Source organism: Peromyscus californicus, unplaced genomic scaffold (genome assembly GCF_007827085.1).
Source record: "Peromyscus californicus insignis strain IS unplaced genomic scaffold, ASM782708v3 Scaffold_11__1_contigs__length_118956290, whole genome shotgun sequence".
In the NCBI taxonomy this organism is placed as follows: domain Eukaryota; kingdom Metazoa; phylum Chordata; class Mammalia; order Rodentia; family Cricetidae; genus Peromyscus; species Peromyscus californicus.
This window is the reverse complement of record NW_026294402.1, coordinates 3040821-3055901: the sequence shown is the minus strand read 5'-3', so window position 1 is coordinate 3055901 and position 15081 is coordinate 3040821.

Below are 15081 nucleotides of genomic sequence, written 5' to 3'. Positions count from 1 at the left end.
AAGTGTCTTGAATTTGACTGTTCAATGGTTTTCTCAAGATAGCACACCCTGTAATAGATATCTTGACGACATGTATTGTTTTACTTTGTTCTAACTCACTTTCTCCTCCATGCTCTCTGCTTATGCCCTCTGCCTACATCTGGCTGTTTCTCCTCCTTTACTTCAGTCACCCTTCTGCTTTCATGTTCTTCTTCACACTTATGCCTTCCTCCCAGGCCAGGTGGTGGTGGCGCACGCCTTTAATCCCAGCACTCAAGAGGCAGAGGCAGGCAGATCTCTGTGAGTTCGAGGCCATCCTGGTCTACACTACCGAGCCAGTTTCAGGATAGGCTCTAAAACTACACAAAGAAATCCTGTGTTGAAAAAACAAAACAAAACAAAAAACCCAAAAGATGTCTTCCTTCCTCCTTTTAATTCTGATATACATAGAGGTATGACTTATGATACATTGTATGTAATATGGTGTTTAGAGAGGATCTTCACAGTGTCATAGAGTTCTTTAGAACCTAATTTAACATCAGCAATACATAGTCGGATTCCCTAAGAAGCTAGACTCTTCATCTCTGTGTCTCGCGCGCGGAGGGTAAGCTCTCCCCTTTAGCTAGTTTCCCCATCACTTTAGGAAGACTTCCATGTTTCCACAAATTCTATGTACTCAAAAAACTAAAGAGGCCTGTGAGGATCAGGGGACATATCTAGTTTGAATTTCCATCTAAAAGCAAAGCAACATTTAACCGAAGACGTGCAACAGATTCTCTCTCACATTTCAATTGTAGGAATTGTGTCAAAATGTCATGACTGAACCGGGCACTATCTAGAACAATCATGGATGGCTAAAAATGTGAAGCCATACTGTCAAAGAGTGCAAGCTACCTTCTGAGAAGCAACCGGGCTTAAGGAGAAAAAGGGAAGAAGGAATCAGAGTTTTGATACTAAGATGGAGGTGAAGGTAGGCAGAGGTGAATGTGAACCACAAGAGTAACCTGATTTTTTCCAATAAGCACTTTTAATTTTTAAATTCTGAATGTCATTCATCAGGTTAAATTAATTTCAGACATAGTTTTTGAAATAGGAAATTCCTGGTTTTATTTTTTGATGAAGCATAATTTTTCAAGGTTTTTGATATTCAAACAAAATATCAAATGTAAACAATATCAAATTTATAGTTGTCTGCCAATATATTTTAGTAATTTTTAAGTCAGGTACTTAAATATTATTATGAACATTTATAAAATGTTTGGTTTTTTACATAAAGATACTCATGTAACTAAAGCACAGAGACCCCCAACTCCCTGTTTGTCCTTATTTCTGTATAGTGATTTTTTGTTTTGTTTTGTGTTTTTCAGAGAGCTAATGCTTCATCAAATCAGTTCCAGTGTAATTTACTTAAATATTTGACTTTATAACCAGAACAGTTTGGTCTGTGTTTTGTATGCTGTATTGTGTAAGGACACATATTATCAATAATGAGTCTGATCAGAAACTCAAGTAACAGAAGAACTGGGAAGAACCTCTCAGATGGTGAGTTCCTGCCCATTTGATACAAGTGATGGGCCAGGATTGTGTGTGTCCATAGCAACATGCATTCTTACATTATGTCAACAAGTGTGGTGGTGGAAGGAAAGCAGCCTCCATAGGCTCACATGGAGTGGCACAATTAGGAGGCATGGCCTTGTTGGAGCAGGTGTGGTTTTGTGGAGGAAGTGTGTCACTGGGGAAGGGCTTTGAGGTTTCAGAAGCTCAAGTCAGGTCTGGTGGCTCATTGTCTCTTCCTGCTGCCTTTGGATCCAGAGGTAGAACTCTCAGCTACCTCTCAGCACCATGCCTGTCTGCATGCTACCATGCTTCCCATCATGATGACAATGGATTAAACCTCTGAACTCTAAGTCAGCCCCAATTAAATGTTTTTCCTTTGTAAGAGTTGCTGTGGTCATAGTGTCTATTCACAGCAATAGAAACCCTAAGACAGCAAGTATGTGCTGAGTGCTGTGAAGATACACTGTGAAGATACAGGAGGATGGAAAAGAAAGACAACAAACAGGACATTAAAATGAGATAGTTATCAAGTAAACAAAATAATCTATACAGAAATTAAAAGGACATAGTGTCTGTGATTCCTCAGACCTTAAGAATGAAGATGAGAGGAAAATCAAATTCTTGACAGATAGAAAAAGTCCAAACATCTAGAAGTCAGGAAAATAATCCCAGAAGTCAATGGGACAGATGGTAGCTGAGTGCTCAAGGTAGAGAAAGAGCTAAACTAACATCTCGAACAGAAACTAGTGGGAAATCAAGAAGGGCAAACTGAAGAGGTGAGGGACTTTATGCAGAAGAATCATGTGATGTATGTTTTTAATGTCACTCTAGGTCAACCTTTTGAGTTACACGTTGGTAAAAGAATGGTTTCACTGGGCATGAAGATGTCAGTTAGCATGTGCTACAGTAGTTGAGGAAAATGTCATGGTGACTTGAAACAGGTTTATCTGTGTAACATCTATAAAAATGAGGGTATTCAAGTGTTTTAAAGGATATAGGAGAACAGAGTGATAACTGACTTTAATCCTAGCAGTCTGGAGTTCGAGGCAAAGGAGCCCCTCTCATGTCACACAGACTATTCCAGGTCATTGTGAGCTACAGCAGTAAGGCCCTATCTCTAAAAGGAAAGGTCTGGGAGTAACTCAGTGACACAATGCTTGTACAGCTTGTGTTAGATCAAAGCACTGAAAAAAGAGAAAATAAAGAAACTACAAGATTGAGCTAAAGAGCCATAAATGGGATGGACAAACAGGATGGGACACATTCTCATGCCCTGGACTTTCTGCGATAGCTAAGGTAGTATAAGATCCAGAAAATGTGTTTTAACATTATGAAATTGTTATTTCATATAACAAATATTTTAAAAGTTATTCAGGCTCTCTAATTTTACCATGTTCTATTTTAAATATGTAAATGAAAAGTCTCAAAATACATGTTGATATATTTAAATGAGAATAGAGTTGTAGGTATTAATAAGCCTGTAAATTTTAAATATTTCTATGTCATTACATTTTTGGAAACAGACATTTGCACACTAGTGGTTCTGTGATTACCAGACTTGCCTGATCTTTAAGGGAGCATTAAAAACTGAATTTGATATTTCGTGGGGTACAGCATTTTGGAAGTGTTCAAAACTGCACTCATTAATAAAAACTCAGGAGTTCTGGTTGGTATCTGTTTCATATTATGGGTTCTCTTTAAAAAAATCTAGATGAAGTTGAAAGTGAAGAGAACTCATTGGATATGATATGGTCCTTCACCTGAATAGCTGTGGAAAGGTGGCATTCAATTTCGTACATTTCAAGAATTCATTGCTTCTTCTAGGTAGTGTAGCCTTCTTTAGTCAGTTTTGTGATTTATTTTTAAATTAGAATTTATTTTGATAAGCCTGCTAGTTACATATAATGAAGATCACTGTTATCTTATGTCAGTTTAATTTAAGTTCTGGATAACCAAGGTTTATTATAAATTATATTTATTATACAGAAGAAGAGAATGTAATTTATCTTTCCCCACAATTCATGTTTCCTTTATTTAAACAACTTTAACTTCATTTCTCATGGGTGTATGGGGTGGGGTGCATTCCATGACACATATGGAGATATGAGGATGACTGATTCCCTCCTAACTTTACAGAGATTCTGGGACTGGGCTTACAGAGCAGCCGCCTTATTTCACTGATCCAATCTTTCTTTTCTTTATGGACAAGTCCAGCACCCCAAGAATGTCCTGTAATGAAGATTTTTGTATAATTGAGTTAAACAGCAATGACAGATCTGGACCACGCAAAAAACACTGCTCAGGGCTAAAACAGAAATCATGAGGATCACAGAACTGGGGGAGGCTCAGAATAAGGTGAGAATGGAAAAGAATAACTGCATCTCTAATCAAACTTTTCACTGTAATAAAATGTTTGCTTTTGTTTTGAAATCAAATATAAACAGTAGTTGCAGGCTCCAGTTCCTGTTACTTAAGAAGCTGTATTCTATTTGAAAACATTAAGTCATAAGCATGAAATCTATTACCGGGCCTGGTAAATAATATTTCTAAAACTCTCTCTTTTCCCATTGTCTTAGGTTGAGAATGAGGTTCAGAACTTGTTTTCTTAGAGTTCTAAGACAAAGTTAGTGGGCATTACAACCGTGCAGGTGGCACATGGTTGTTTATTCCTATAAAGTGGAGAAATCAAGCAATACACTAAGATGTGCCTGTCACAGCAGAGACTGGACAGATAGGAGGACAGAAAAAGAAACAGATGGACATCAGTCACTTTTAAAATACCTGGAAAGTGAGACATCTGTGGAACCAAGAGAAGAGAAATTCATTTCTAAGCATTAGAATGTTCGTTTAGCAAGTCAAGCATTTGCTTAGAATTTTTAAAACCAATTTCAGTGGAGCAGGAAGGTAAAAGCCAAACCCCAGCAGGATAAAGAGTATAATGCGGGATTAGAACAGGAAACTGGTCGTTGAAGATGAGACAGACAGTAAGGAGAAGACTGTGGCCTAGGTGGGGTGAACTGCCAATCACAAGGGGGAGAGAGACACATACTACACAACTGCAGTTTGTGATTATGTCTATGCCACAGGCTCTAGGGACCATTTCCAATTTAAGGTCTTGAATAAATCAGGTATTTTCTCAATATGTAAAGAGAGGAGGTGCACTATCTATTTTGAAAGAGCTGAAAAATTAGATAAATAAGCAGTCAAGCAAGTACCATACTTGGCATGCACACAAGGTGAAAGGTGGGGTGGTTCTGTCATATATGAGATATGGCTAGTAGCCTGTTGGGCAAAGCTGCCATAATGCTGTCAGATATGAGATAGTTCAAGGCCAGATAACTAGAAAATGGCAGTAATAGGAACAGTGTCTGTGTGACAGGTGAGTACGTAGAGGACAGCAATGGTCTGGACAGCCTAGAAAGTGGCGTGAGAGAATAACTGGGCTTTAGATGAGTGTAGTGACCGAAGCACACCTAGCAAAGCCAGGAGTTTTGAAATGATGTAGGACATGACCATTTTATCAGGGGTAGTGTGCAGGAGAGAGGAAGGAGAGGAGAGTGAGAGATGAACAGTTTTGTGTTTGGGGCACTGAGGAAGGAAGAAAGAACAGAGGCACAGTGGTTATTAAATGGGCTGGGTTTTATAGGAAATGACATCATCCAACACCGTTGAAGCAAATCTAGATTCTGCCTCCCTCCTGGTGCTTGCTGAACTAGCTTCAGGAGGTAAAACACAACCTTCTGTGACTATCAACAGACACAGTGTAGAGAAATTGGAATTATATGCCAAGACCAGGCTGTTCTTCAACTTTCTTAAATGGCCAAACAGTTAGAAATGGAAATAATGTTTTTTTTTTTTTTTTTTTTTGGTTTTTCGAGACAGGATTTCTCTGTGTAGCTTTGCGCCTTTCCTGGGACTCACTTGGTAGCCCAGGCTGGCCTCGAACTCACAGAGATCCACCTGCCTCTGCCTCCCGAGTGCTGGGATTAAAGGCGTGTGCCACCACCACCCGGCTGGAAATAATGTTTATAGGAATATAGTTTAAAGGCAGAACATATTTTAATAATTATCCACTAGTTTACACTCTATGTAGGAATTCAAGTCCCCCCTAACATGCACTGCACTAATGGAACAATAACATCAGAGTATCCTGGCTTCTATTTTTATGGTTTATATTCCTATAGTTGTAGGAAAAATAAACAAACTAAGTTTTGTAAACATTACATTATTGTAAAATTTCAACAAACATCTCTTATCTTCTTACTTCTGTGTAATATGTCCAAAAACAGGGGGTGACATTTCACTTTGGGCAGACCTGAAACTATTGAACAAATTAGAGAAAAGTAAGTGTATTGAAACCAAATCTAATATTTTTGAATAATGCATCTGTCTTTCTTCTATGTTTATTAATCCCAGAAACAGTCAACACAGAGCTTCAGTTTTGTAAGATGTCATCAAACTCTCTTTCAGAGTACAAGTACTGTTTCAGGCAGTCAGTGTTCATATGTTGAGCATTCTGATGGATGTATAGCACACACTCTCTTTGAACATTGCATTTTCCTAGTGATGTGGAGAAATTTGCACTTACTTGTTATCTACACATCTTTTTGAAGCAGGTAACAATTAAATCTTTAGCCAATTTACAAAAATAAACATATATTGTCCTATGAAATGGCAATCATCTCCATTGATATTTGCTTAAGGACCTTGAAGACGGAGGCCCTTGAAAACACCTGCACATAAATGCTTACAGCACATTTCTTTATAATTGCTGAAACACAAGAGGCTTCAATAAAAGCATGAATAAACTGGTGTAGCTACACGGTGTACTATTATCATTACATGGGGAAATAAATATTAAACTAAAACAACAACAACTGCAAAGCAAATTTAAATGCATATTACAGAGTGAAAGAAGCCAACTGAAAGTGGTTATGCATCATGTCCCTACTATATGAAGTTCATGGAAAAACAAAACTACACCAAAAGTAAAAATGAGTCAGAGATTACTGGGACGAGGAAGATAGAAATGACCACATGCAAGATCCAGCTCAGTGAAAACTTCTGCATGACAAATGGTGAATCCATGTCACATCTGTCTGAACATATAGAATATGCCATACCAGAGGGAATATCACCTCCTGACCTGTAAGTGCTTGCCATGTGCGAATGGAAGTTATCCACAGTAACAAACGTACCCCCGTGGTGGAGGAATAGAGAACTTTGGCAGATATGGACTTGTACAGCAGAGAGTATGCAGGAAATGTTTATGCTTTCTACTTCATTTAGCTTTCGACTAAAAGTGCTCCAAAACAATGAAGTCATAAATGAGTCGCAGTGAAAGAATTTTATCTAATTGGAATAGATTAAATCCACTATGTATTGCTAAATTTAGTCCATGGCTATAAAAATGACTACTTAAAAACTAAGCTACTGATTTTAATTCCCAAAGTAATGCATCCAAGGAAGTAAATTTTACCAAGATCTTTACCGTTTTTTGTGAATAATGGAATTTGTATGTATTAGTTATCCTAGAGGATAGGTTTTGAAATTCATTAGATTTCCAAAGAAGTTCTAGAAATGTTAAGTAAAAGCTTTAGTTCTCTTGCATTACAAATGGCTAACTTAAAAATGAATGTGAAAGGGGATTTTAAAAAAAATATGTAGCAGTTATAAAGTCTGTATTCTTGCTTTTCTTGTTACAATAATCATGTATACATTAATAAATTCTACTTCAGTAGATCTCTACATTTTACAATTACCTATTTGTATAACTAAAACATTAATTTGTTCCTGCAATAATCATTATCTCCCAACTCCACAAGATTCCTAATCATTACTTTTCACAAGATTAGGGCCTTTATCATGATATAAACTAAAAATAAAATGAATTTTTATAAATAACAATATATTGAATATTATATATTAGCCTTTTGTTTATACACACATATACATTCATGTAATTTCTACTTTTTCTCTAATTCCATGCTGTCATAGTATTCATTCATGAGTATGCATTTGTCAACAGTGTAAAAACTGACACAGAAAGATGAAATACCTTGCTAATAATTCATGAGGTGGTTCTGAGGTATGGACAGACAGGATTGCTAAAGCATGCATAGAATACACAGATGCATTTGAATTTCAGGTGAACAGTAATTATTTTCACTTAAATAGACTTTATTTACATTACATATAAATAAAGTATTCAAAGATAGGATTGCATTCGCATTAATCTCTTTTCTTTGTTCTAGAAAAAAATACCCTGACAACAGGAGAAATTGTTTGTTCTGGCTTACAATTCCAGAGGGACACAGTCCATCATGGTGAGGTAGGCATGGAGGTAGGAGCAGAAGCTGGCTTGTCAAGTTTCATCTGTACCCAGGAGGAAGAGAGAAAACAGAAATGGAGTCTGGTTTTAAAACTGCAAAGCCACCTCCTGTTGTATGGCTTCACCTCCTAAAGGTTCCATAACCCCCAAACAGTTCTACTCACTGTGCATGATGTTCAAACAAATGAGCTTGTAAGGATATTTCACACTCCAACTACACAATATTTACATTTACCTGGATGTTTCCTTCAGTTTTATTTTCTGAATCTGCATAACTTTAGGGATAAAGATCTTTCTTTCTGGCATAGATTAAAGGAAATGTGCAAAGACCACCAGTTACAAACCCCACCAGGTATTTTGCCAGTATTAAATATTAGGCTCATGTTTCTCAGCCAATTTTGGGTTGTATTAAAAAAAAAAATCTCCCCATAAATGAGACACAACAACTCTATATCGTAATCTTTTACCTGGAATCCCAGTTCAAGGAAAGTGCTATCAAGGAATTATGACATTTTGGATAGCTTGTAAAGACAAAAATCACAGCATTGCTTCTAAATGTGTTACAGGGATGGCTGCCTCCTGCTGTTTGTCATAGACGCTCCCCTGAGCTGCGTGGGGCCATCTATGCTCCTGAGTGACTCTAGCGCCTCCCCATCATGCAGTCCCACTGGCACCTGAACCTAAGTGAGGCTTTTCTGTTGTTTTTATCGAATAAATCTATTATCATGGGTTACACGTGCTTTGTTTGGCTTATTTAGATCTGTGTTTATCTCGTTTGTTTTCATTAGGGCAGTGGCTTTCTCTGCTCTTTTATCTGGCCTGCCAATGTCTGGTATTGAGTAAAAGATAAGTATTTCCTAAGTGAAAGAAATAAATTCCATTAAAGACGATCTTACAAATTTATTTTTCTTAATTCTGTAAAATCTTTAGAAATTTTGGTGAAAAGTGCCAGACACCATCATTCATCAGATAACTGCACTCTATTTCTAGGAACAGTGCTACAAAGTTTTAACATTTCTTTAAATGATTCAGCACCTTCTCTGAGTTAAGAGAGGAAAAAAAAAATCACTGAAAAAGTAGTAGTCAGAACTGGTACATCTATTTGCCTATTCATTTTCCATCCATTTCACTAATCAAAGAGAGTAGAAAATGCTAACTGCCAGACATAAAACCTTTGAAAACGTAACTGCAAGGCTGAGAAATGCATGATATGCAGTTTTGGTTCAATGTCTCAGCTTGCAGGAACTTGTTATTTAAATGTGTACTTGTAATTATTAATTGAAAAAATAAAAGTACATCTTGAATAGAGATATAAAGTTTGACAACCACCAGCCCCAAGTAAAGAAACAAAGTGTTAAATGATACAACAAACCAAAACCCACAAGTCATTATCAACCCATACCATTCTGGCCCATTTGACTTTTCTACATTTATCGAGTTTTTCTTTTTATAGTGCTATGACTTTCTTTGACAATGTTCACTGTACTCTGTTGATAATATTTATTCTTAAAAACCTTTAATTGTAGTATTTAATACAAGGCATTAGTTATAATTAGTCTTGTAAATTTCTTTAAAAGTAAACTGGGGGCTGGTAAGGTGAGCTTGTTTGGAGGGTGAAGGTGCCTGCCACCAAGCATGAGGAACTGAGAATCATTCTATGTAAAATAAATAAATTTAATAAGGTAAGTAAAAACAATTAAATAAAAATTCTAAACCCAGCATGGCTGCATGTCCTGTGATCCAGTGTTTGGGAACTGATCATCTTTAAAATGGAGGAAACACATTAAACAAGAGATTAAATACTATAAAACACCATACAGGATAAATGTAAAGAATCATAAAATCAATGTTCCAAAAGCAAATGACAGAAGAAAATAAAGAAACTCCTGAAACAGAAGAATGGAATCTTACTTTCAAAGAAACAATTAAAACGTTATGTGGATTATTGCAGAAATGATAGAAAACACACTGGAGTGAAAGCTTCAAATTTCTGAATAAAGTGTCTTCAAACCTGAGTGATAGAGAAATGATAGGGTGATAGTGTGATCAGAGCAAAGGCTTTATGGATGGGATTAGTACTCATTAAAACGTCACAGAGCTCATTGTCCTCTTCTTTCCTGTGAGGACACAGTAAGTGGGCAGTATCCCTTCACCAGAGAGCATGTAGCCACCACTCAGAACATCCACAAGTACTCTGTGCACTTATTAGTCTTTAGAAGTATAAAGTCATGATTATAAACCACCTAATTTATGGGTTTTGTTGTGCATACTAAATACAATATATTATTGACTTAATTTTTTCTGTAATTAAAGTATGTGAAAATAATAGCACAAAAGAAATGAGGTAGTTAAAAGAGAGTAGACTATCCTGAGGTCGTCACAATTCTGGCATGTGAGGAATCCTAATTTAGATAGTGCTGTTAAGACAATAGGACATTTTGAAATATTATTTAAAAGTAAAATAGGCTAATAGCAAAAGATGTGTAACTAAATGTCTAATAGTGGTATAAAACCTAACAGTAATAACATTGTATTTGATTAAAAAAATACCAAAAAAGGATAAAATTCTTAGAGCAGATAGAGAAGTTAAGAATTAGAAGCAAAATAGAGGTATAAATGCAAGTAAAACAATAATTGCATTTTATCATTGTTTTGTTTTTTAATTTTCCTTTCAAAAGGAAAATTAATTTCCTAATCAAAAATAGATTATTTTCTCATCAATATATCCTGATTAGAGTTTTCTCTCTCTCTACTCTTTCAGTTCCTCCCCACCTTCCCTTCCCTCAAGACCTACTCCCTCTCTCTATCACTAGAAAAGATCAGGTTTCTAAGAGATAATAACCAAACATAACAACATAAAAAATAATATGATAAAGCAAAAACTGTCCTATCAAAGTTGACCTGCAACTCAACATGAGGAAAAGAATCCCAAGAGCAGGCACAAGAGTCACAGACTTACTTGTTCTCAGTCAGGAGCCCCATAAAAACACTAAGCTAATAGCTATAACATATATGCAGAGGACATGATGCAGACCCATGTAGGCCCTGTGCTTGCTACTTCAGTCTCTGTGAGCTCATATGTGCCTTGCCTAGTTGATTCAGGGGCCTTGTTCTCCTGGTGTTCTCCATCCCCTCTGGTTCTTACACTTTTTCTGTCTCAGCTTCCATGGGATTCCCTGACTCTGAGGGAGGGATTTGATGGAGCCCTCCCATTTAGACTTTCTCCACGTATGTCTGGCTGTTTGTCTCTGCATCTGTTCTCATCTGCTGCCTGAGAAAGCCTCTCTGATGATGACTGGATAAGACACTGATCTATGAGTATAACAAAATATCATCAGGAATCATTTTATTGATACTTTTGTTTTGTTTTGTTTAGACAAGTAGTGCTTGGTTTCATCCTAGGTCTCTGGATAAATATTGTTTAAATTTGGCTTTGTCATGAGACATCTTGTTTTTTCCATCTATGGTGATTAAAAGATTTGCTGGGCCAGGTGGTGGTGGTACATGCCTTTGATCCCAGCACTCAGGAGGTAGAGTCATGTAGATCTCTGTGAGTTTGAGGCCAGCCTGGTCTGTAGAGTGAGATCCAGGACAGGCACCAAAACCTCACAAAGAAACCCTGTCCTAAAAAAAAAACAAAAAAAAAATTTTTTTGTTGGATTTAATAGTCTGGGCTGGCATCTGTGGGCTTTTACAGTCTGCAAGGTATCTGTCCAGGCCCTTCTGGCTTTTAGAGTCTCCTTTGAGAAGTCAAGTGTAATTCTGATAGGTCTGCTTTTATATGTTACTTGTCCTTTTTCTTTTGCAGCTTTTAATATCCTTTCTTTGTTCTGTATGCTTAATGTTTTGTTATTATGTGGTACAGGGACTTTTTCTGGTATAATTTATTTGGTGTTCTATAAGCTTCTTGTACCTTTATAGAAATGTCCTTCTTTAGGTTAGGAAATTTTTTTTCTATGATTTTGTTGAATATATTTTCTAGGCCTTTGAGCTGGGATTCTTCTCTTTCTTCTATTCCTATTATTCTTAGGTTTGGTCTTTTTATAGTGTCCCAGATTTCCTGGATGCTTTGTGTTAGGAATTTTTTAGATTTAACGTTTTCTTTGACCGATGAATCTATTTCTTCTATCGTATCTTCAATGCCTGAGAGTCTCTTCCACCTCTTGTGTTCTCTTTGTGATGGTTGCATCTGTAGCTCCTGTTCACATACCCAGACTTTCCATTTCTAGAATTCCCTCAGTTTGTGTTTTCTTTGTTGTTTCTATTTCCATTTTCAGGTCTTGGGCTGTTGCCTTTGACTGTTTTTTTGGGGGGAGGGGTGTTTCTTGGCATTCTGTAAGGAATTTATTGATTCCCTCCAGTTTTTTTTTTTTTTTTTTTTTTTTTTGTCTTTTCCTCAATTTCTTTAAGGGATTTTTTCATTTCCTCTTTAAGGAGCTCTATTATCTTCATAAAGTTAATTTTAATGTTGTTTTCTTCTGCTTCCTCTGCATTGGGATGTTCAGATCTTGCTGTTGTAGGCCCACTGGGTTCTGGTAGTGCCATATTGCCCTTTCTGTTATTGATTGTGTTCTTACACTGACCTTTAGGCTTCTGGGTTTGGGATGATTATAGGTCTAAGTGTTGATTCCTGAGTTTGTCTTTGTTGAATGGGTGTTTTGTTTCTTTGTTTTCTCTTTCCTCTCTGGTTTTCTGGCTAAGTGACCTGGGGTTCTGGTGACTAGTAAGTCTTCAGATCTAGTAGGGTATCTCTGCTGGGGATTTTGTGGCCTGCAAGACTTCTGGGGATTTGAATGCCAATGTTGCCTCTCTACATCCAAATACTTAGGATTCTGGGTACTGACTTGGTCTCTGGGTTTCCTAGTATCACATGGTCTCCAGTACAAGAGAAGTTTTCTGTTGTGTTTATAGGCTGGAATATGGAGTTCAGGAGAGTGGGGAAGCTGGGGTATTTTGGTCCAGCTTTAGAAAGAGCTGTGGGTAGTGTCTTACTTTGGGTCTTTAGGATAGGCCTAGCCTCAGGTAAAGCAGAATTTTTCTGCCAACATTATGGCTGGAATATGGAGCCCAGGGGAAGGGGTTTAGTCTGGGGCTGTTGGATTGGCTTTAAGGACTGTTAGCACAGTGAGTAATGTCTTACCTGGGACCAGTCTGGCCTCTGGTAAAGCAGCTAGAGTTGTGGGCTGGAATATGGAGCCCAGAAAATGCATTTTCCATGATGCCTAAAATTTCAAAGGGGCAAGAGGATTCAACACATACTGGAGTAAATGAGCATTTCTGCTGCCACAGAGGTGAGCAGATTCTACTCTCTGGCATCTGGAAACATATTACAATGGAGAGTAAAATTGCCTTTGCAGTGGTTGTACTCAGGGTTTTGAGAAGAGGATATTTTCCTGCATGGTGTGGTTTAAATCTATGGTAATAGCAACATCACCGTAAGAGAGAAGGATGGAGAACAGTCAATCAGAAATTTTTATATGATGATAGATGAGGAAACAGTGTTAGGAGTGTGCAATGCTGGGTGTCTAGAGGCAAGGAAAGTCAGAGGAAGGAATGCTACACTGAGGCTCAGCAAGAACACAGCTATCATCTCTTTTAGATTCCTTCCCTCCAGAAATGGAAACTCACATGCACATACTGTATTAAAAATAGTTTGTTTATTCTAATTTTTTGCATCATTAATGAGAAAAGAATGGAAATGGTGATGTACTTTTGGGGGACTTTGAACAAAAGAAGCCAGAAAATTTGTACTCATGACATAGCAATGTCAAAATCAAGTTATATTTCCTTAAATAGTAAGTTATAGTAACATCAAAAAGTAAAAAACAGATGCCAAAGGATCCCTTCCCATTTTAAATTATGATATAATTCCAGCTGTCATTAAGCATGGGTATAAAAAGCAATGTGGGGCTATCTGGTTCATCACCAAGGCAAATGGATGTTATTATTTCAACTCAAAAATCACTGGTTCCATCTGCTTTAGTTATATCCTACTGGGTCTTCATGGGCTTTCTCATGTTATCCTCCCCTCTATTCTGGTGACAAAGCATTCTTCAGAAATATGAACTTCCTTTTGCCTCATCTCTATTTACACCTTCATAGGCACACCTGTATTAAGATAACTACTCCTGGGCTGGAGAGATGGCTCAGTGGTTAAGAGCACTGGCTGTTCTTCCAGAGGTCCTGAGTTCAATTCCCAGCAACCACATGGTGGCTCCCAACCATCTGTAATGAGATCTGGTGCCCTCTTCTGGCATGCAGGCAGAACACTGTATACATAATAAATAAACCTTTAAAAAATATTTAAAAAAAAAAAAGATAACTACTCCTGTGGCCTTTATAACTTTGTATGATCTGTCCGTACTTTCTTGATAGCTCTACTTTCTGCCCCATCTCTAACTGAAGAGGCATTTTGCCCTCCTTTCTTTTTCTCTGTGTCTGTACATCTGCCCAGGTGGGTCTATTTCCTGCCCATGCACCTCATATCAACTGGTTAATTCTTGCTGACTATTCTGAATTCTGCTCAAAGGTATTGAATTAGAGAAGCCTCTCTTCTCTTTCCCTTTCATTTTTCATTTTCTTCCTCTCCTCCCCACATCTTTTCCTCTCTTTTCTATCCAAGGATTAGTCTAATCTTTCTACTTTTTATACTATTTTAGAGCACACTGACCTAAGTAATATTCTCAGGAAGTAGAGAATGATGATGAAGAAATTAGTTGCAGAAATTAATGGCTTAATTTGTTCTTCCTTGCTGAAACTTGGGCTGAAACTTGTAGAACTTAGTCTTGTGTCCGGCTCTATTTCTTCAATACTTAAAACAATGCCACATGGGGGAAAGCATTCTGTCCATAAATGGTTTACTGAGTATGTTAATGACAAGATTTTGAGTTAGACAAACCTCAGTGTAGACTCTGTCAATTCATTTGTAACCTTTACTTTCTTTATGCGCTGTATCTCTCTTGTAAGCTTCAATTTTCACTATCTATAAATTGAGAACAACTACATTTTCTCTTTTTAGGTTTTGTATGTTTGTCTTAAAGAGTGTCTGTCATATCAGTAGTTCCATAAACTTGAATACTTTTTTTCACAAATTATGATCAGTAAACTTTTAGCTCACAAGTATCCCAAACTCTACTTCTCAATTTCAGATCAGTTACTTCTAGAAGCTTGTTACTAATGTGAATTTCCAAGGCTCACTTCAGGCCTTGACTAGA